At 43.5% G+C, this 20,634-nt stretch overlaps 2 long non-coding RNA genes across 2 annotated transcripts; both read left to right on the top strand.

Annotated features, from left to right (window-relative positions):
• Window positions 1-9,619: 9,619 nt before the first annotated feature.
• Window positions 9,620-12,379, top strand: LOC131499453 (uncharacterized). The gene is made up of 3 exons (XR_009255884.1): window positions 9,620-9,783; window positions 10,825-10,945; window positions 11,910-12,379. It is a non-coding gene; the product is annotated as an uncharacterized LOC131499453 (long non-coding RNA).
• Window positions 12,380-12,905: 526 nt separating this feature from the next.
• On the top strand, window positions 12,906-19,616 carry LOC131499083 (uncharacterized). The gene is made up of 2 exons (XR_009255715.1): window positions 12,906-14,144; window positions 19,361-19,616. It is a non-coding gene; the product is annotated as an uncharacterized LOC131499083 (long non-coding RNA).
• The last annotated feature ends 1,018 nt before the right edge of the window (window positions 19,617-20,634 follow it).

Raw genomic sequence — 20,634 nt, 5'->3', positions numbered from 1 at the left:
TATTGGTGAATGTCAGCCGCTCCGTGTTGAATGAATGGAAAGAGGTGAGTCATGTAAATACAAACATGGCTGCCATCTCCCCACTTCCCCACCGTCTACTCATCCTGCACTGGTGGGAGATTCTCAGCAGGGGGGGGGAGGGAGGTGGGGAGGAAAGGGGCAGAGGGCACCCTTGAAAGGCATTGACTATAGCCACAGATGCCAAGTCTGAGTTAAGAACACAGGGCATGAAGTCAGTGTTCCCCGAGCGATGCCCTGTGTGAACAGGACCGGACGTGAGGCAGATTCAGCCTCAGCCTACTTATGATGAATAGGGAAGATTTCTTTGTAATTAGTACAACCGCTGGCCTACAATTAGTATGGAAGCTAGTCCTCTAATTTAGTCGACAAAGCAGTCCCAGCAGGACCTCAACTTAGAAATAATTTGTCAGCAGTTAAATTCATAGAATGGCAGTGACTGAAGAGTCACTGTACATACTGGACAGTAATAAAGCTGCACCTACTTAAAAAATATTCTATAATTCTGCCTTCTCCCCGGCCTGCTCCCCAGTTAATCCAAATGTGTTTATTTATGATGTCTACGCTTCCTACTTCCCAAACGGATTTGATGTAGCTTACATTAAAGGCGCATTTCAAATGGAGAGAATATATTTAAAGAGAGAGCCCATCCAGCCAACTCTGAGGCCTCCCCCTGCGAAGCCAGAGGAGGGGGAGGAAGGAGGCAGAGTGGTGATGGGGGCCTCTGGCTGAGGGGCTGCGGGGTGGGCATGTGGGGGGGGGGCGGTGGGAGGTACCCACGCTGGGATGGCAAATTTCTAAGGAAATTTCCCGTCTGTCCGTCTGCTGAGATTCCTTTTCCAAAGTTGCTTTCTTATGTTGCCAGCGGGTAGAGCCTATCCCATCTCTCTGGGCATATTTTCCCAGATACGGTGTGTGGAGGGGAAAGGAGGTGGGGGAGAGAATAGGGCTGACCAACCAAGCAAAGCTAATACTTCTGCAGACCCTACCCTGTGCCAAGCACTGTTCTAAGCGCTTTATATGAAGTAACCCAGTCTTTCTGTAGTGATCCTGTCATTACCCCCCACTTTACAGATGACGAGATAGAGGCATGGAAAGTTCCGGAACTTGCCCAAGAGCAGCACACAACAGAGCTGAGATGGAAACCCAAGTGGTGCGACTCCTGGGTCCAGGCTCCTAACCTCTGGGCAATACCTCCTGTCTGCAGGCCAGGGCTCTGTGCTGGGGCATCTCCGCCATAGTCTTGCCTACAGCAAGAGGAGGCCGCCAGGCCAGGCCCAGAGTACCAGCTTCCGGGGACATGGCAGGGGCCAGTACGCACCGTGCAGGCTGTCGTCAGCCTCGGGCAGCATGAGGGCACCCTAACCAGTATCTAGACCCCGGGAAAGGCTCTGGGAGAGTCCCCGAGGCTGGCCAAGAAGGGGGACTGAAAAAGAGGACTGTATCAAGAGAGGATGAGAACCGACAATCCCAAGTGGTAGAGTGGATGTATCGTTCTAGATTCAGAGAGCACACACTTCACAAAGGACCTTATTACTTGACTTACGCCACGTAATAGACACCCGGGAGTTACTCTGGAGACACCCTGATCTATTTAGCTCCCTTGGAATTTAGCAAAATACTTGCTCTCCATAAGCCCTGAGCCTTATAACTCAATATTTTGGGGGTGACCAGAAATTGTGAGGAGTAGAGGGTCTGACCCCAAAGTACGGAGAGGGACTTCCCTCCATCCGTGCCTGACTGATCTGCACAAATGTGCCCTTCTCATGATCCCTATCCGAGAAAAAGGAAACGCAGTGGATGTCTTTGTCCATTGCGAATAGCCCCCCCCCCCCCCATCCCAGGTCTTCTGAGATTCCTGAAGCTCAGCACCGACTAGCTGCGTGATCTTGAGCCAACTATTTCAGTCCACTGTGCCTCGGTTCCCTCATCTGTAAAATGGGGATCATAATAGTCCCCAACTCTTCTGGTTACTTTCCAGATCAAATGACTAATACGTAACAGAACAATTAACACAGTAGCTGCCGATCAGTATGTGCTCAATAACTGTTAGTTATTATTATACTTACTGTATCAACTCATTGGGTCCACAGTAATGCTGTGTGACAAACAACCTCATAATGTCAGTGGCACACCACAATAATTTATTTCTCATTAATCGGTGGGGCCAGCTGGAGGTTGGCCGATCTGGGCTGGCACACTCATGTATCTTCAGGTCAGCGAGGGCCCTGCTCCAAGCTGAGCTTGGCTGGGCCACCTTAGCTCATCTTTCTAGGCCAGGCATGGATTTGTCATGGCAATGACAGGAAAGCAAGCGAGTCAGGAGAAACAAGCAAGGCCTCTGGAAGCCAAAGATAGGAACGGATACAGAACCCCTTCTCTCTCTGCTATTGGCCAGACAAGTCCCGTGGGAGGAGGGAGCTATACTCTGCCTTTTTGGGAGGAACTCCAAAGTCACTGGAGAAGGGCATGGGTATAAGGAAGGTCAAGAATTAGGGCCATTAATACAATGGCTCTATTGCATTGATTATCACCATGACTCTTCATACTCAAATGCAGGATTTGCATCACAGTCTTTCAGCCTAGGGCCGGTTGAATCTCCACCCCAGGTGATTCTGACACAAGAGGTCTGGCTTTGGGAAAATCTCGTTTCACTAGCGACCGATATTAAGGACCATCTGATGAGGAAAAAAAGAGTCTGATCCCTAGGTTTCTCCCCCAGAGATTTCAGGGAGGGTCCTGGAACCTGACTTTTAGTAAATGCCCTGCAATGGTATTCTCGCGACTGGGAAAACTGCAAAACATTCTCTAGGATGGCACTTTTTTTTTTTTTTTTTTTTTTTTTTTTTTTTAAAGAAATTAAGACTAAGGCCCAGAAAGGTCACCCAGAGAGAAAATTCTAACTGGGACAAGCAATCAGACGACTTAGCACCCTTGTGAACAAGCGTCTTTTCCAAATACACTTAATGGCTAGAAGTTTCTACACCTCAAACATGTCACCCCAGAGTCCCAGCGTGATTCAGAGGGTCTTAGGAAAAATCAAGTCAACCTTGGTTTAAGGTGGCCTCTGATTCACCACGTCTCCTGAACAAAGATTCCCAGCGATCTAACATACGAGGGCATATAGGTGCCCTCCCATGACACCTGCTTGGGCTGTGATAGACTGCCACTCAGACCGCCCTCTGGGGTGGGCCGGCTGCCCAGCTGTGGGGGGGCGGGGGTCAGCAGGCAGCCTCCAGCTCTGGCTCCCTCAGGGCCTGTTGAGCTGCAGAGAACCACCTTCCCCGAGGTCATGCCCTTCCTGGCATACCAGGCACCTGGGTGAGGTAGGGGTCAAAGGCCTGATACCCAGAGAGGGTCAGTGCTCACTGGGGAACTCCCTCCCCCTCTGGCCACGTCTGTGTGGGGCTGCATCGCGCAGTTAGACTTACTGGTGCCCAGTCTTGTTTCCTCTTATTCCCCTCACAGGTGTTGACTCTTAAAAAAACCCATCTTGCAACCCCAGACTCCATCTTGGCATGTCTTTTGGGAGAACGCAACCTGCAGTGGGGGACGAAACCAACATGGGTGGCGTGGCAGGGGAAGGCTTCAGCCCTGGCAGTGAACTTTGGGAAGGGGGACGCACGATGGGGAAGTGGAGGGGCGAATCACATAAAATGCACGCTTTTAAGGAAGGCTTGGCTGACAGATGTACAGGAGACACCTAAACATTTAAATCACCTTTTCCTATTGATCAAGGTAAATACTTTACTGATGGCGTTAATCAATACCCCTATAAATTTTGCACGTGTGATGGTTTTACTGTGCATTTAATGTTTCTGTCTTTAATTGAGTTACATCCCCCTCAGCCCCAAATGATGAACTGAATGTTAGAAATCATCATGGCTCTGACAAAAATGGGGAGGGTTTTTTTTTTTTTTTTTTTCTTTGTTTAGTTTGAAGAACTACAGCTCTGGAATATAAGTCAGCAAGGTGACCAAGTGGTTGGTCTCATCTCTTTACCTGTCTGGGTCTTGATTTTCTCCTGTGAAGGTGGGGAACATGGCTGCTTTGCCCATGAAAGGTAACCACTGGCGAAGCCATGAAGCTGGAGTGGAGATTTGCAAATGCCCCGAAGCACAGATCTGTAAAAAATCTTGCCAGAATCTTCCATGGTACCCACAGGGTGTGGCCACAGGGCTCCCGGAGCCTGTTAATTCCTCCCATGGCCCTCTTTCTGCACTGCCACCAACTGATTGATTTGCCCATTTAGTCATCTGAGTATAAATATCCACCTGTCAATCACTCCACTATGCTAAGTGCCCAGTCAGCCTGGAATGGTGATTTACGTCCTTCCATGGAAGGCTCTGGTCCTCCTGGCAGTTGTGCTGTGTGCACGGTGGGCAGAGTGGGGCACAGCGGCTTGCATCATCTGGTCTACACTCCAGACCCCCAGAAACAAGGTCTTTTCCCCAAAGAGGGGTCTGGATGACAGATGGGGACATGGGGAGCATTCTTACACCCCCATTTCCATCCCCAGTCCTGCTGAGAGAATGACCTTCAGCAAAGCTCAGAATCCAAAGGAACAGCTTCTGAAATCAGAATCCCTGGGCTTGAATCTTGTCTTCACCACCTGCATGTCTCTCTGCCCCTCCCCTGCTCCACTCTGTCTCTTTCGACAATAAATAAATGTTAAAGAAATTTTTTTTAATGCTGTTTCTTTAAACAAAAGAATAGCGTCTTGTTTTAAAGTTTGTTTAAAACAAAACAAACTAGTGAGGTTAGATATTTAAATATGATTTCAGTTATTTATATATTTTTCTGGTTTGAATTGTCTGTTCATGTCCTTCGTCCATTTTTCTTTGGGGAATTTTTTTCTGTTTTCCTTTTGTGTAAAGTCCTTAGATTATACTAGCCTTCAAATTAAGAGGAACGTATTTGTTATAACTATTTCCCCCAGTCTATTGTTTGATTTTTACAGATATGTATATATATGCATATATTTATGTGAATTTACATCAAGACATTTTCTATATAAGTGACGTATCACTAAATTTGACTCTTGAGTTCATTATTACACTACATGTTAACTAACTTGGATTTAAATAAAATTAAAAAATAAATAAAAAATAAAAAATTAAAATTAAAAACCAAAAAAGTTTATAAAAAAGACATTTTAATGCATTTGGTCAAATCCTTTCTTTTTCTTTTGGAATTTATCCCATTGCTTTTAAGGTCAGTCATTTCTTTTCTTATCTTAATCATAGGTAAATATGATTAATATATGTATTTTTACACACTTATAGAGAGGCTTTTACTTTAATCATACAAGCAGGATTAAGATATGATTAAAGATAAAGATATAGCTACCTATATATAGTTTTTCCTGTCTTTTTAAAGATTTTTTTAAATATGTTTAGCATCTGAAGTTTATTCATGGGACTAGGTAAGAAACTAATATTTTTTACCTCAAATGTTTGACCAGTTTTCCCGGTGGTTTTATTACCTAATTGTGTTCCCTTTCCCTGACATGGTGCCTCACATATGGTATTCTTCTACTTAATGGAATTTGTTTGTTGGGTAGCTGCTTCTTTCTTTGTTTGTTTTTGTTCCCTCAAGCATCTGTAGTAGTTATTAATGCTATTCACCAATATTTCTGGCTTTCTGGCTTCCAGGAAAGTGATTAGGTTACATTAGCTGGTAGCCATACTCCTTACGTGTGAATGGAGTCATGTGACTAGCTCTGGCCAATGAAAAATGAGCAGACATGAGGTGGCTCTTTTCTGGGCTGGAAACTTCACTTGCCGGGGGGAGGCATTCCGGAACTCTGTTCTTTTCCATCACTGATTTCATTAGCTGGAGGAAGGAGAATTGGAGCTGAATCCCCAGTCAACCTCTAATGTATGTGCCTCAGAAAACTAGAAGTCTTTGTTTCTAAGACACTCCTATTTGGGGGTTATTTGTTTAGTACAGCAGAAGCTAGTCTGTGCTGACTGAGACATATCCTACTGTTTTATTTATTTAGTTTTTAAAATGTTTATTTATTTTTGAGAGACAGAGAACATGCTAGTGTGGGAGGGGCAGAGAGAGAGGGAGACAGAGGATCTGAGGCAGGCTCTGTGCTGACAGCAGAGATCCCGATGTGGGGCTTGAACTCATGAACCACGAGACCATGACCCGAGCTGGACACTTAACCCACTGAGCCACCCAGGTGCCCTTCCTACTATTTTATTTATAGTATCTCTAATGCAGTTTAATACGTGGTCATGGAATCCAATCCTTGCTGCTTCCCCACCCCTTCAAAATATGGTCTGAATAATATAATCTATTTGTCTTTCCCGAAAACCTTTTGATTCATGGCATTGAGTATTACCCCTCCTTGCCTTCCCAGGTGAATCTCGGTGGGATCTGGTTTAAATTGTATACAATATGTTATTAAATTTAGTAATAATTTTTAAATTATTTCATCTTCCCATCCAGAAACATGGCATCTTAGTCATTTTGTTTACAAATTATTTTATGTAGTTTTCTAGAGAATTCTGCATATTTATCGTAAACATTATTCTTAAGTATTTTACGTATATCGTTGTTTTGTGTCTGGGGTCATTGTGTCAATACGATTTTATAACAGGTTTCTGCTGGTATTTATGAAAGCTTTTTATTTTATGCATTTTGTTATGAATTCTTCTACCTTACTGTATTTTCATTACATTTTAATTTAATTATTTCTAGTAATTTTTCAGTTCATTGTTTTCGACTATTTTTCAAAATCTTTATTTTTCAAATTGCAATTGTACATTCTAATTTAAACGAGTAATTTTTATGATGCCAAATGGAAATAACTGTGAATAAGTCAAGTAAGACATTAATTATTTTTGCAATTGTTAACTTGGAGCTATAATTTATACACTCTTAGTTTTTCTCTAAAGTCATAGTCTTTCATTTTTTAACTCTTTATAGAGAATGTATAACGAACTCACACGTATATCCATCTTCTAGCTTTAAAAATTTTTAACTCATGCCCACCCTTGTTTATTTTACACTTGCCCAATCCTTATCCACACTGACACACACACACACACACACACACACACTCACACGTGCATGCATGCACACACAAAGATACACACGTGCACACACAGACACACTCACAGTTTTCCACTAAATTGCTCAGCAGAAAATGCCACACAATCATATCCTTTCATATATTCTAATTTTTAGTCTAAATTATGAACTTGTCCTCTTTAATTTAAAAATCCTAATTTTTAGTCTAAATTATGAACTTGTCCTCTTTAATTTAAAATCTCCAAATTCTAGACGTTATCCTGAAAACCTGCCGTTGGCTGTCCCAATATGGTTCTACCTTTCTTTTTATTTTTTTTTTTTAATTTTTTTTAACATTTTTATTTATTTTTGAGACAGAGACAGAGCATGAAGGGGGGAGGGGCAGAGAGAGAAGGAGACACAGAATCGGAAGCAGGCTCCAGGCTCTGAGCCCTCAGCCCAGAGCCCGAGGCGGGGCTCGAACTCACGGACCGCGAGATCGTGAACTGAGCTGAAGTTGGACGCTTAACCGACTGCGCCACCCAGGCGCCCCTCTACCTTTCTTTTTAACAGAACAGATTATACTTGTTCATCATTAAAAAAATTTTTTTCTTAAGTTTCCAAACAATAGAAAGGGATGTTCCATGCAGAGTGAATTGATGTCTTTCCCCAGGCCTCAAATACTTCTATCTCAAGAGCGTCTTGTCTGTTTTTCTCTCAGATATTCCAGGTTGACATCATGCCATCTGCAAGAAAAACAAAAAAGAAAAAAACAAAAGCCTGATGAAGGCTAGACCTTCCAACATAACCGAGATTACACTGTTTGTCTCTAGCAAGTTGAGAAAGTCAGGATTCATATCCGTGAGCTTCGATGCCAGAACACGTGTTTTTAACTACTATCCCAGACTTTAACACAGTAAAGAAGTATGCTTCTCTTTCTAGGTTACTAAGAACTGGAGGTTGAATTTGATCCAATTCCTATTTGGAATCTATTGAAATGATTGGATGGTCTTATCCTTTGATTTACTCATGTAAATTTCTGTCTTAATAATGTTACTAATTTAAACCCATTGTTCAGTTCCGCAGATAACTAATATTTTGGAATCATATTTGGTTAGCTGTATTTTAAACACACTGCTGGTTTCAATTTGTTAAGTGTTTTTTTTTTCTTTTCTTTTCTTTTTTTTTTTTTTTTTTAGAAAACATTTAAAAGCCCATATTGTAAGTACGATTGGGCTATAGATTTCTGTGTTATCTTTGTCATATTTTTCTGTAGTGTAAAATGAATCAGGAAGCTTTTTAACTTTCTCTAACTTTGGAAAGATGATTAGTATGGAGGTAATCTGACCCCCTGGGAGGGTGAAAGTATTCATGTTTTTAATTTTTTTGTTTATTTATTTATTTTTGAGAGAGAGACAGAGAGAGTGAGCTGGGGGGGAGGGGCAGAGAGAGAGGGAGAGGAGAGGATCTCAAGCAGACTCCGTGCTGTAAGCACGGAGCCCAATGTGGGGCTCGAACCCACACACCATGAGATCATGACCCGAGCTAAAACCAACAGCCAGATGCTTAACTGACTGAGCCACTCAGGAACCCCAAGAAAATATTCATATTAGACAGGCTAGCTCTGAAGATTTATTCAAAGGCAATTTTTGATAGTTTTGAAATGCCTCAAATCAATTTTGATCAATTACATTTTCTTAGAAACTGTCCATTGCACTGAGATTTTTCAGAAAAAAATATTTAATATTGAATTTAACTTGATTCCAAGGATACATATGTGTTAATTTTAGAACACTTGAAAATATAGTAAAGCAAATTTTAAAAATAAAAATCACATGGATTTCAAGCTCCTTTTAACATTTTGGTTTATAAACTTTGTATCTGTCTAGCTGGTTCTATAATTTGTTTAATAAAACATGAAATTTTGTCATTATTTTTCAAAAAATGTGATTTAAGCACTACATAATATTTTATGCTATGGATTTACCGTAAGTTATTTATCTAATTTCTTATTGTTAGAAATTAGTTAATTCTACTTTTTCTTATGAATAACACTAGAATTATATAGCTTTGTAAACATGTATACAATATGTGGTTATTTTCTCAGTATATATTTTTAGAAAGAGAGTTGGTAAGTCAAAGGTTATGGATATTTTAAGCCTTTTTGGTCCTTATTTCCAAGCCAGTTTGCCTATCTATACCTTTACCAACTCTGGCTATTACCTTTCAAATATCTGGCTTGTTTTGTTTTTTTTCATCTTTTTGTTATTATTTAGATTAAACATTTTTTTACATATGTATTGGGCATTTATAGTTCTAATTCTCTGAGTTGCCTATTCATATTCTTCCCCCATTTCTATAGGGTGCTCATATTACCCTTATTAATTTAGATGATCTGTCAACTGTATAGATTGAAAATATTTTTTCCTAGATTGCTGTATGCTTTTGATTTTTAATTTCTGGAGATTACGGAAACTTTTCTTATTTATGTAGTCTATTATTTTTTTTTCCTTTATGCTTTCTTCTTTTACTTTTTTTTTTTTGTAAAGTTTATTTATTTTTGAAAGAGAGAGAGAAACAGAGCATGAGTGGGGGAGGAGCAGAGAGAGAGGGAGACAGAGAGGGAGACACAGAATCCGAAGCAGGCTCCAGGCTCTGAGCTGTCAGCCCAGAGCCAGATGCGTGGCTCCAACCCATGAACCACCAGATCGTGACCCAAGCTGAAGTCGAACGCTTAACCAGGTGCCCCTCTTCTTTTATTTTATACTTGGAAAGGACTTCATTATTTTATTTTGTAATTTTTTTTCATTATTTCATGTAAAAAAGCTCTTATCTCTTATTACTTTCCCTCGCTCGTTTCCAGTTTTATTTGAGCTTATTCTTGCTTTCCTTTTTATTGTTGAATTGGCCGGCATAAAGTCTGTTTTCTTACAGCTTTAATGAGTCACCTTACGCATTTATACTGCGCCTTCTCTTTTCTGTTTTTATCCATTTAATTTGTACCCAGCTTTCCTTCGGCTTGTTTTGTTGTTCATTTGTTAAATTCTGGAAACAAACATTTGATTCATTTATTGTGATTCTTTCTTGTTTAATAATAAAACAACTTATTGCTTTGCATTTCTTTTCCCTAAGTGTAACTTTGGCAGTGGTCCATGAGCTCTGACAAAGCGTTGTTTTGTTCTCATTTTATTGTTGTCTAAATAGTCTGTAACTGAGGTTTTTATTTCCCTTTTGACTCAATAACTATTTATGAGAATTTTTTTACTTATTTATTTATTATCCACGTTTCTAGTATTTTCTTTGTGGCTGTTAGAACTGTTGCCATTTGGTTTAGTTCTATCGGGGAATTTGGCCTGTAAACTTTTCTTTCTCATCGAGATTTTCTCGACAGTGCAGTACGTGGAAAGCTTTTGAAAACGTTGTACTAACACTTGAAAAAGTATTTATAGGGAACAAAGTTGGATACACTATATATCTTTAGTCTTAGTTTCTTGTTTTCTCAGTTGATGTATTGAAGGCAGCTGAGGGTCATTAACCTTCTCACAAATGCGTCTCTTTTGGGTCCTGTGTACATTTCCAAAACATTTAAATATCTTGAAGTTTCATACAGAGCTTTATGATGTCTTCATTGGAGATTTTATTCTTGTCCTAAGTAAATGACCTTCTTTCATTCCAAGACTTGGATTATTTTTTCCTTTCTTTGTGTGTGAATCTGTCCTTTTTCAATGCCTTTTTTTAGACCCCTTATTCTCATTTTTTTATAGGCCTCTCATTTTTTTATAGGTTCATGGAAGTGGAATGTAGTCAAGTTTTACTTTTACTCCGAGGAAATTCAACTTGGCAAGTTGAAGGGTACATATTTGGAACCTAGGACCCTGCACACGGAGGCAAGAGAAACACAGGGGTAATTACTATATCTAGGGCCCTATTTCCACCCTCGTAGGTTGGTATTGTCTGGGGAACGTGAATTTACTTTCAGAGCTAATGTGTATGTTCACATTTATTTTATTTTGTGTTTTCCATTTTATTTATATACTTTTTTTGGATGTTCTCTTTTGGGGGGGCACCTGGATGGCTCCAGTCAGTTAAGCACCTGACTTCCACTCAGGTGGAAGTGGGTTCGTGGGTTTGAGCCCCGCGTCGGGCTCTGTGCCAACAGCTCGGAGCCTGGAGCCTGCTTCAGATTCTGTGTCTCCCTCTCTCTGCCCCTTCCCCCTGCTTGCACTTTGTCTCTCTCTCTCTCCCTCCCTCTCTCTCTCTCTCTCTCTCTCTCTCCCTCTCTCTCTCAAAGGTAAATAAAACATTAAAGATTTTTTTAATGTTCTTTTTTAAAGGTTATTTATTTATTTTGTGACAAAGAGAGAGAGCATGTGTAAGCACAAGCAGGGGAGGGGCAGAGAGAGAGGGAGAGAAAGAGTCCCAAGCAGGCTCCCAGCTGTTAGCGTAGGGCTCAATCCCATGAACCATGAGATCATAATCTGAGCAGACATCAAGAGTCCAACGCTTAACCGACTGAGCCACCCAGGCGCCCCCGTGTTTTCCATTTTAAATGATGTGTTCATTGATCTTCCAATATAATCCTCACAGGCTTTGTTTTGTTTTTCTCTCTTCTTCCTGTTCTCTTCTCTTAGGATTTGGAAAGTTCTCTTTCTTTCCCAAAAACAAAGTTAAGGTTTTACTGTTAAACTTTCAAGAAAGAGCTCTAACTTGAGCTTGAACCACAGGCTCCTGAGGGTTCAGACAAGTCTGGCGAGCTTCAGGGAGGCACATGCCAGGGGTCTATTTTCACGAAGGACTGAGGGATTTCCTGGGAAAGAAGCATGTCCTTTCTCCACATTTATCATCTTCCTTGCATCATTTTCCTTTAGGAATCTCCTAAGAGAAGAGAGCGTCACATATAATAAACTGTGGCAGATTAAAGATGTCTGTGAGTTTTGACGCTCCTCCCATGGAGAGCTGGGGTCCTGTGTCGTCTTCTCTTGGACCTGGGTGGGCTCTCTGACTGCCTGACCAGTAGAATTGGGCAGAAGATTCTCTGTGCCGGTTTCTGAGCCCAGGCAACTTCTACTTCCTGTCCCTTGGAGCACTCGCTTTTGGTACCCTAAGCGGCCACGTAAGAAGTATGACTTCTCTGCTCCACGTGGACAAAGCTGGAGCTACATGGAGAGTGAAAGGGACCCCATTGAGCCCAGTCCTCCAGCCATTCACCAGGGTGCCTATGCGGGAGTGGAGAAGCATTTTGAAAATGAATCCTCTAGCCCAGCTGACACCATGTGACTCAGAGATGAACCGTCCAGCTGAGCCCTGTCTACATCCTTCTCACAGAATCCTGAGCAAGCTAAAGTGACTTTATGTATTTATTTATTTATTTGTTTGTTTATTTATTTATTAAAGTTTACTTACTTATTTTGAGAGAGGGAAAGAGTGCAAGGAGGGGAAGGGCAGAGAGAGCGGGAAGGAGGGAGAATCCCAAGCAGGCTCCTCACTGTCAGCACTGGGCACCATGTGGGGCTTAATCTCACGAACGATGAGGTGAAGACCTGAGCCCAAATCAAGAGCCGGACGCTTAACCGACCGAGCCACCCAGGTACCCCCGTAAAGTGGTTTTTAAAGTCACCTAATTTGCAAATAGTTGGATACCTCACAATAGGTAACCAATGCTCAACTTTGGACATTGGAGAGAAGACTAATGATTTTGAGGGGTGATAACCATTCACCTCTCTTCTGGCCCAGCTCTGCATGGGCTTGGACCTACATACCATGGATAGCAACGCAACCCCGAGGAATCGTTTTTTTATGGCAAACTATTGAGATTATAGGGGTTTAAGCACTACCGCACCCACTAACAAATTATAACCAAAAAAGTAGAGACAATTCCCTTCACCCGTCCTTGTATTTTCTCCACACTTCTCCCTCTCCTTGCATCATCATCAACGACCTTTTCCTTTCTTCTACATTCTGGAGAGTTTCTCTAGCCTGTTCTCCATCCCGTGACTTGATGATCACCTATTGATTCTGCCCTTTCCTGCATGAAACCCGGATTTCGATTTTGTCAGCACATTTCTGTTTCCTTACGGTTCTTCTGGATCCCATTTGCATTTACTTGTATCTCACTCTGTTGGTGTGAGTCTCATCCCTCTTAGAGCTTGGTATACCAGTTTCATGGAAATCGTTTCTTGGTGGATGCTCTTCAGGGCCCCCAAGAGTTCCCTAGAGTGGTTATCTCCTTCTTGGGGATTGTGTTTTCAAAGTCCTGCTCATCCTTTGCCTCCTCAGGGTGTTGCTCTCTTTCCCTTCTCAGTAGGTTGTGGTCACCTGCAATGTTGGCTTTTCCCCCGTTTCTTGAGAAAGCTCTCTCCAGACACAAGGAGGTGTTGAATATCTCTGTCCAGCTCTCTCTTCGCCAGCACACAGGTCTCAAATGCCATTCGCAGTCCAAGCGAGTGGCACATTGGCGTGCTCGGTTTCAGTCTGGCACACGCTAAGTCACAACTCTAGCTGACTTTTATCTTTAAGGGCTCCGGTGCATCCAGATGGGGGCACCGTCTCCTCCCTCTGAGTTCTGTTTCCTGGTCTGCGTGTTTACAGGGTTCTTCTTGTCTCCACATCCTTCCCCCACACCACTAGGAGCTTCATGTGAACAGACAGACACCGAGTTCTAGGGCTGGGAGTCATAGGTGAAGGTTCTAGAAGCTCTTGTGAGCCTCTTTCTGTTTACCATTCCCAAGCAGATGATGCTACATTGCCTCGCCATGCCTTTGCTTGTGCCGTGACCGCTGCCTGGAATGCCTCTGTTGTGCTTGCCCATTGCACAGTGTACCCGGTGAAATCCTGCTTATCTTTGAAGCTCCACTTAAATGTTGTCATCTTCCCTCTGCGAACTTTGCTCCTATGTCCTCATTCCTGCTCTGTGTACCCATGGCATGTGCACAGGTTTTATAGAGCTTATTTTATTGTCTATCTTATTTTATTTTATTTTTTAAAAGTAACGTCTACACCAAGTGTGGGGCTCGAACTCACAACCTTCAAATCAAGAGTCGCATCCTCTATCAGCTGAACCCGCCAGGCACCCCCTTCGTTGCCATTTATTGCTGTGAAAAACGGTACGTTCCTCAAAGGAAACGGGCAGGCCTTATTCCCTCTCGTGTCTCCACCCCCAGCATGGTGCAGGCTTTGCACAGGACCTGACGCATAGTAGGTCTCATACGTGTTTGCGGAAGGGGTTGGTTTTGCTCTCGTGGGGTCTCACAATTGACTGAACAGCCCAAAGACTCTTGTCACCTCGGGGTCGGAATTGGGTCTCAGGTCAAAAGGGCCCAAGTGTCCGAAGATCAGGCCTCATTGCACCTGCTGGTAGTCTACTGGTGTGAAGGATGTGGCCGGTTCACTCAGGCCATGAGGGTCCTACCTCTCCCTTTGGATGACTCCTTAGGATCAGTCTGTTTAGCAACATCAGTGCTATACTTGGGGAACAGAGTGTAGTGAATCACGGAAGGCCTCCAGTGCCGCGCTCCAGAGTTTGTGGGGGCTAGGAATGCACCGTTCACTGGTCGTGCACTTCCGGTCATATCTATCCACTTCATTGCTCCCCAGCCCATCTGTAACGTGGGAGCGATACCGGTACGTACCCTGTAGGGTTGTCGTGGAGATTAAATGAGTCACTACACGGTAAATCACGGAGCATGCTGCCTGCTCATCGTAAGCACTACATAAGTGATGCGATTGTTATCCTTCTCAATGGAGATTGATTGGCCTTATCTGCCTGTGTTGAGAGGGATTCTGAGGCCTCATCTGGGCTTAGCTAGAGAAAAAGTACGGTGTCTCGTGTGCAGGAGGTGGTGGTCCACATGCCAAGGATTTGCAAGTCTTGCTGTAGGCACTAGGAAACTGAGAAGTTTTCATTTTAGCAGGGCACGCCGAAGGAATTGCTACCTAATCCCTCTTGGTAGAAATGACGGAGCGTGCGTGGGCAAACACGTTGAACACACATCACGCGTGCATGTAACACCCAAGAAGACGGAGGCAACTACCTCAACGGGTGTGACCCGTGCTTTTGTGTCTTCTCCGTGCCCTGGGCCAAACTTTTCTGTGGCGAAGTAAAGGGTTAAGAGTCTAGAGAGGCTCCTGGGCCCATTTTGCATATGAGCATTTCCATGTTAATAGGACATTTAAGGGAAAACGCTCTCTGTCAATTGATTGTATAAATATTTTATCCGGCGTAAGTGGCAGCAATGACGGTCTCTAGAAGACTTTCCCTGCGAGCGGTGTGAAGGATAAAATTAGGGCGTTATTGTGGAAGAAATAGGACACAACGGGGAGTTACAAACACTTGATCCAAAGTGTAAAAAATGGTCCCCTAGCCTCGGTGCAGCCTGGAGCCTGGGCCGATTAAATCCATAATGGAATGAGTAAGTTTGGGCCGCATAAATTTGTCTCCCTTCCCCAGGAATCCTGCCCGCCGCCCGGCTAGATTAATGGCCAGGAGCCCCACACATAATGAAGTGCGCTACCCTGGCACCCGTTCATGAATTTATTATGGTGTCCACAATTGGGCTGGATGGCGGAGACATCTTTATAAATCCTGCATTTAGCGCTGCCGAGATGAGCACTTCACTCCTAATGGCGAGCCTGATTTATCACCAGGGGCCTTGCTCCTCAGCCAGGCCCCCTCCTCAGCACTTCTCGAAGGAAATACAGGTCATCTTGCTGATGGAAATGAAATGTGAAGGTAATTAGAGGAAGCCAAATGGAGATGGGAGAGGGGGCACAATGGACATTTTAAATATGTTGGTCATCTTTTTCCTCCGAGCAATTATATCAGGCTGATTTATTTTTACAGTTTATAATCACTTAACTACCTGTGGCTAGGGATTTTTTTCTTTAACCTTAAGCTTTGGACCAAGAGACGGGCTTTTGATTTCTCTTTTTTAGGATGGCATGAAGGGAGCTCATGTCGAGGGCCTTAGGCTCTGAGTTCCCGTGCATTCTCACAGCCCCTGCGGCTGGCAGCTGGGAGAGGTCCTGGTCAGTCCCTCTCTGGGCCATCCGAGTTGTATGTGGCCCCATATAGGACCCATCTCCACGGGAGGACGTACTCTTCCCAGAAGGTCACAGGGGCTGGCCCACAACAGGGGGCAGAACAGGATTAAGAGTAATGTCTGATGGGCACGGACTCCAATCCCACCTTCTCAGCCTCCTAGCTAGCTGACGCTGTGTGTCCTACTTCATTTTTCTAAGCCGAAGTGTTTTTTTCATCCATCAAATGGGTATAATAATAGTGTCCCCGTTAGGCTGTTGTGGAGATCACATGAGAAAGTGCTTGCAGACTCTCAGCCTAGTGCCTAAATCGGAGTAATCGCCCAGAAATTTTAGAGCTGTGAACTCTTTGGGGCCACCACGTTATAACTTGGTCAGCCCGCATTGAACTTACAAATTATGTTTGGGTACTGTGAATATAGACTTAAGGCTTTACCCTGCCACTTTGGGTTCTCTTTTAGTGGGGAGGGTTGGGCACTGAAGACAATGTCAGTACAGAGCTGCAGAAATGGGGAGGATACATACGATGGGAGCACCATGGAGGAGTCCTAAACCGCCAAGAGTGATTCTAGAGGTGCCGTATCAGGGAGGGCTTCCTGGAGCAGAGGAATCTTACCTTTTCAGCATGAATTACAGCTGACCCAACACTTTCATGTGTTGGGTAACTTTACTTTTCGTAAAAAGTAACTTTACTTTTTGTAATAATCTTGGGCGATGGACCACTGACGGGCGAGGAGGTGGGGAACAGAGAGGGAACGCGGCTTGCAGGGAAGCGGCTTGTCTGCTTGTCCAGAGACAGCAGTGGATTCAGGGTTTACCAACATGGATTTGAATCTTGGCGGGGTGTAGACTTCGTACCAGTTGGCGTACTCAATTCCCATCTAATATGAGTGAAATAGAACGAAGAGTTTGGTTGCGATGCACTTGCCTGGGTGACATAATGTGAAGGTGCACGCGTGTGTGAATATATATATACATGGATGTCTATCTATATCATCTATATCTATATTTATATCTAATCTCTCTAGATGCTTTTAAGATTTTTCTCTCATCTTTGGCTTTCAACAGTTATTTTATGGTGTGTTTTTGTCTTTAATTCTGCTTGTGGTTCACAGCACATCTTGAGTGTGTCCCCTGATATCCTTGGCAGTTTTGTCACATTGCCAGCCATTATCTTCTCAGACACTGCCTTTTCCCTTTTCTCCATCGTTCTCCTTTTCCAGACATTTTCAGACTGGATATTTTCTACCCCCATACTCTCCAGATCGTCAGTCCTCTTTTTAGATGTGTCAAATCTGACAAATCCATGTATCAAGTTCTTAATTTTAGCTATCGTGGTTTCCACCTCTAGACTTTCTGTTGGGTTTATTAAATGCAGGGAGTCTAGCTCCTTGGTTAAATTCTCTTGAATTAGAATTCTTTCTAGAAAGTTCTATTTTCTTGCACATGAGGATCACAGTCATTTTTAAGTTCACCTTGGATAACTCCAATATCTGGATTACCTGTGAGTCTGTCCAGTTGTTTTTCTTTTCTTTTTTTTTTTTTTTTTCATCCTGCCTCCTAGTATGTTTGGCAATTTTTCATCAAATAACTACCTATTGTGTGTAAACAGTTGTAGAGGCTCTGGCTGCTGCCTTCTTTTCTTCAGGGAGTTTAGTTTCTAGGGAACAATGAGAGTGGACTCAGATCATCCTAATGCGTATTGAGATGCTTTAAGGTTAGGTCTCAGCCTCTCCATTGCTACTTCTTAAGCACTAGCATCTATGTGGAGGGAAAAACGGTAGAGAACTTTGAGCTCACCTCAGTGAGTTCACTTCTCTTTGGGATCATGGTCCCTCGGGTCTCGGCTATTTGGTATTTCTCTGAAGCCCTTCAAACAGAATTTTTAAAAATGCTTAGCCAGTTTTTCTAGTCACTCTCATGGCAGGGTGACCTCCTACAAGCTCACAGCCAAGAGTAAAGGTCTGGCATATATTAGCCCTAATTTTGCAGTTTTTTTTTCATATTTTGGTGCCTATAATTTTTATTCTTGTCTAAACTTATTTTTATAGGCTCTTTATAAGCTCATAGGTCCTGTATTCTTCAACTTACCAGCTGAACAAGATTGATAGTGATAATAACAATAAGTAATGTTTATTTAGTGCCTGTTATGTGCCAGAAATGATTCTAACTGCTTAAAAAAAAAAACAAACTATTTTTTTGGGGTTTTATTTATTTTTGACAGAGAGAGAGAGAGAGAGACAGAGACAGAGCATGAGTGGGGCAGGGGCCGAGAGAGAGGGAGACACAGAATCCAAAGCAGACTCCAGGCCCTGAGCTGTCAGCACAGAGCCCAACACGGGGCTCGAACTCATGGACCTCGAGATCAAGACCTGAGCCGAAGTCGGACGCTCAACCGACTGAGCCATCCGGGAGCCCCTTTTCTAACTGCTTTTATGCAGATTAAGTTATTGGGGCGTCATTAACCCCATTGAACAGATGAATCCTGAGGCACAGGGAGGATGGGAGCTGGCCTCCAAGATGGCCCCAAATGCTCCTTGGCTCCCAGTTAGGGGGTCGCCCCCCACGGTGTACCAGGCTTCGGCCGTCTGGCCAGTGAACTGTGCCAGAGGTGATGATATGTCACTGCCGAGATTAGGTTGTAAAAGGCTCTGTGGTTTCCGTCTGGATTGTTTGCTCACATCTTTTATTTCTTATGTAGGACTTGTTCTCCCTCAGACCGCTTTGCTTTCGGAGAAGCCATCTGCCATGTCACACGTAGTCCTATTTTACAGGGAGGCTCATGTGACCAGGAAAGCCTCCCGCCAACATCTAAGGGAGTACTCTCGGAAGCCCACACAGTAGCCCCAGTCAAACCTTCAGATGCCTGCGGCCCTGGCCGACAGCATGACCCTGGGCCGGAACCCCCAGCCAAGCCACTGCTGGCTTCCTGACTCTCAGAAACTGGGTGGCACAAAGCGTGTTTCTGATCTTCAGCTGTTGGATTTGGGGGGGTCCTTTGTCAGGCAGCGGTGGGTAATTAATCCAGACTCCAGAGAGGTTTAAAAATGTTGACGTGGACAGTACGGGGATGAGTATGGGGATTAATCGGGCAAAACATTAAACTCTGTTGTGGAAAAAAAAGATCGCAGGCTGCAAAAATAAAGTTTTTAAATTTGAAAACAAGATTCTGTCGTTTATAAGGACTAACGTGTGGGGAGGAGGCAGAGGAGAGCTCATCAGCAGGAAGGAGGCTGGGGACTTTCTCGTCCCCGGTGCTAACACATCAGACTTTTTCTTACAGGAAGACAACCTAAGACCTAGTGAGAGTGAGCGTTTCCTGACAGCTGACAAGAGAACGGAAACCTCAGTCCTACGACTGTAAGAAACTGCTTTCCATGAACAACCTGGATGAACCTGGAAGAAGATACCAAACCAAGCTGCGGCTGACCCCCTGGCTGCAGCCTCGTGAGCCCCCTGAGCATGGAACTCAACAAGGCTCGATTCAGATTTCAGAGCCCTGGAAGCTGCGTGATAATAAATCTACGTCGTTTTATGTTTGTGGCGAGTGCTAGGCAGTTAACACTAACACCAAGTTAAAAGGCAACATTTAAGGAGCACCTGGGTGGCTCCGTCGGTTAAGCGTCCCATTTCGGCTCAGCTCACGACCTCGCAGTTCGTGGGTTCGAGCCCTGCATCGGGATCTGTGCTGACAGCTCAGAGCCCGGAGCCTGCCTCGGATTCTGCGTCTCCTTCTCTCTCTGCCCCTCCCCTGCTCACGTTCTGTCGGTCTCTCTCAAAAAATAAACACACATTAAAAATTAAAAAAATAAAATAAAATGCAACATTTAAGTTTTAAAAGTCAAACAAGGATTACAGTAAAGGTTCTTTGGATGGACTCCCTCCCCCGTTTGAAATTAGAAATGATGGCTGACTGTGACAAGTTTTATTTTACTCTCACATCCAGCCTCAACCTGAATATTGTTGAGAGTCAGGGAGATCCAGATTTCCTCAGATAAGCCGTTATTAATCGCTCAATTTGCAAATCCTGGGTGCTCTTCAATTATTCAGAGCTAGAAGGAGAAGCTTAACTTCGGGGCCTGTCCCAGAGCGATTTTGCTGGTCAGTCCAAGTTAATGATTTGGTGGTCCTGGGTGTATTAAATTTGGTATCCAGCATCTGGAGAGTTGCAGGGATTAAAAAAAAAAAATTGCTTTTAAAAATAACGAGAACTATGGGTTTTTAAAAAATTTTTTAAACATTTATTTATTTTTGAGAGAGAAGGGGACAGAGCATGAATGGGGGGAGGGTCAGGGAGAAGGAGACACAGAATCCGAAACAGGCTCCAGGCTCCAAGCTGTCAGCACAGAGCCTGATGCGGGGCTCGAACTCACGGACTGTGAGATCATGACCTGAGCCGAAGTCGGCCGCTTAACCGACCGAGCCACCCAGGCGCCCCTGAGAACTGTTTTAAAAACAATTATAAGTGGAATATTTGGGAAATCTATGAAGGACTTTGATCAGATTCAGGGCTCCAGAAGACACAGGAAAAATCCCAGACTTGGCAATTTCCCCAAG

Source organism: Neofelis nebulosa, chromosome 17 (genome assembly GCF_028018385.1).
Source record: "Neofelis nebulosa isolate mNeoNeb1 chromosome 17, mNeoNeb1.pri, whole genome shotgun sequence".
Taxonomy (NCBI): Eukaryota; Metazoa; Chordata; class Mammalia; order Carnivora; family Felidae; genus Neofelis; species Neofelis nebulosa.
The sequence above is the reverse complement of the archived record's forward strand: the minus strand, read 5'-3'. Positions and strand labels throughout refer to the sequence as shown.